The sequence below is a fragment of the Hordeum vulgare genome, chromosome 4H (assembly GCF_904849725.1).
Source record: "Hordeum vulgare subsp. vulgare chromosome 4H, MorexV3_pseudomolecules_assembly, whole genome shotgun sequence".
NCBI classification, from domain to species: domain Eukaryota; kingdom Viridiplantae; phylum Streptophyta; class Magnoliopsida; order Poales; family Poaceae; genus Hordeum; species Hordeum vulgare.
In genome coordinates this window covers 405,027,473-405,030,023 of record NC_058521.1, presented here as the reverse complement: position 1 = coordinate 405,030,023, position 2,551 = coordinate 405,027,473, and positions in this window count along the sequence as shown.

The window sequence follows — 2,551 nt, the reverse complement described above, 5'->3', positions numbered from 1 at the left end:
GTCCGAGTTATATGGCTCAAGTTTCTCTCGTGCATAGTTCTGGATTTCCGAAGCTGGTCGGACGTCCGGGCCTCGGACGTCCGGAGGGAGCCGGAAGTCCGAGTTATATGGCTCTGATTTCTCTGGTATAGGATTTCGGATTTCCGAAGCAGTCGGTAGTCCGGCCCTCGGACGCCCGGAGGAAGCCGGATGTCCGAGGCACTGGTTCTGTTTTAAGATAACCGCAGAGAAGTGGAGATGTGGTCTGAGCAGAACAGTGGAGATGTAGTTTGAGCAAGTTCATAGCAAAACCTGTGATCCCCTCTTAATAGTGCGGGATCCCTAAGGACTCAAGAATCATAAAAGGTTACTGATGATCCATACTTGAGTGTATACTTTTATTCGCTGATCATCACTCTGCACCACTAACGTCAAAGGAACTGATACCTTTGAGTTAGCCCTTTCACTTGAGCTTGATGTTGTTGTTCCTTCCTGGCTCAAGTTGAAAGAAAGACATGATGAAGTCTTCAAGTAGCTCTCCCATACACAATGCGGAAAGCCTAGCTTATATATTCATCTTCATTTGTCCACCATGTGAACATCCACAAGAATCAAGCATGTAGTGCTCAGGAATGCTTATCTTGATCTTGTCCTTGTTAGCATATGAGGTTGTCCTTATCAACACATGATCATTGACAATAGTTTCAATGATATATTTGTGCTGATCCACTTGAACTTGCACACCACAATCTTGATGACGATCACCACTTGACGTCATCCTTCATGGGTTGTATGAGATCTTCCTTTTGACGCAAGCCCAATGGAAGCACACCTAACCCCCACATAGGAGTCTCACAAAGACCATGGGTTAGTACACAAACACGTAATGGACAATGCTTACCATACCATGGGATCACTTGATCCCTCTCGGTACATCTTATACGCTTTGTGTGTTGATCATCTTGATTTACTCTTTGTCTGAGATCTTGATCAACCTAGTGTCTCTATGACCATTCTTTGGATAGTACTTTGAATAACATCTTGGTCATCATATAAACTCCTTGAACCCAACAGATGGACTTCAAGAAGTGCCTATGGACAAATCCTATAAATATAACTTAAGGCAACCATTAGTCCATAGGAATTGTCATCAATTACCAAAACCACATATGGAGATATATGCTCTAAAAATCTCCCCCATTTTGGTAATTGAAGACAGCCACTTCAAGAGAGTTTATATAAGGAAATAAGCATAACCAAGTGCACACATACAAGGTAATAATGCATGTGTGCAAGATGTAAATGCTTACGCAATAAAGGCAAAACCCTCTAAACATATCCAAAGTAAACTCTCTAAACTTCTCCCCCATTGGCATCATTTGCCAAAATGGACGAAAAGTTTTAGAAAGCCAATATAGTAGGTGGTCCTCCAAAAAGTGTGTAATTCTCAGCAAGTGAGTGCAGAAAAATACACAAATACAATGATAAGTAGTTGGAGGAAAACAAAATATATTGAGGACCCAAAGATTGCAAATAAAAGGATCGTATGCCACAAAGACATACAAAGATAGAGGCAAGCAATCAAAAGATTCCAGATGGAACAAACAATCATATGGTCCTTCGAACCACATGAATAAAAGATATTACGATAAAGGCAACATAGTGCTTTATCAAAAACTAGAGAAGCTCCCCATGATTTGTGCACTAATATGAGATTTTTGTATTTGACACAGCTGCACAAAATAGGATCATTTCTCCCCGAGAATTTATAAAACACACAATGAGTGCAAGAAGATAGATGAGACAATGAGCATATCAATTGCACAAAACAAATGGTTGAGCAACATGTAATAGACGCAACTTAAGAATAGGCTCAAACAAAGTAATGTGTGTGAGTCATGGCAAAGCACTTGAGAAGACTAAGATAAGGATGAGCATTACTCATCAACATAGTCTTGATGAAATGAGATACAAAGTGAAGACATATCATTCCCACACACACATACTAGAAAATGGGTTCACAAGCTTACTAATAAACAAAATAAGAACCAACGCTTGTGACAACCCATTGTGAAGATATGAAGTAAGAACCTTGCCAATAGGAGTGATACTAATTGAAAATGGCAAAACCCTCATCAAGACAAGCATGAGGAAAAATAATCTTCACGGCCAAAGAGTGCATCAAGATGTAGGAAAATAAGATACGCACTCAAAACAAATCCTTTCACGAAGCCACCAAAAACTGAAAAAGGAAATGCAACGATGGACGTGAAAGAAAAGAGGATATCAATTAGAGATGTAACTTCTCTCATGTGTAAAAGATTCTAAGTAGAAGACAATCATGATGATATATATCCACAAAGAAGGATGTACACACGAAATGGTTACAAGAAGGAACAAACTAGATATCCAAAAGGAAGTCATAAATATATCAATGAGATCTTTTGCTTGGAAGCATAGCACATGGCCTAATATTTTCTTATTGTACAATATGAACTTCCAACATACGAGCATCAAAGACATCCCAACTAGTAGTAAGACATCATCGTTCAGATGCTTTGAGAAAGAAAAC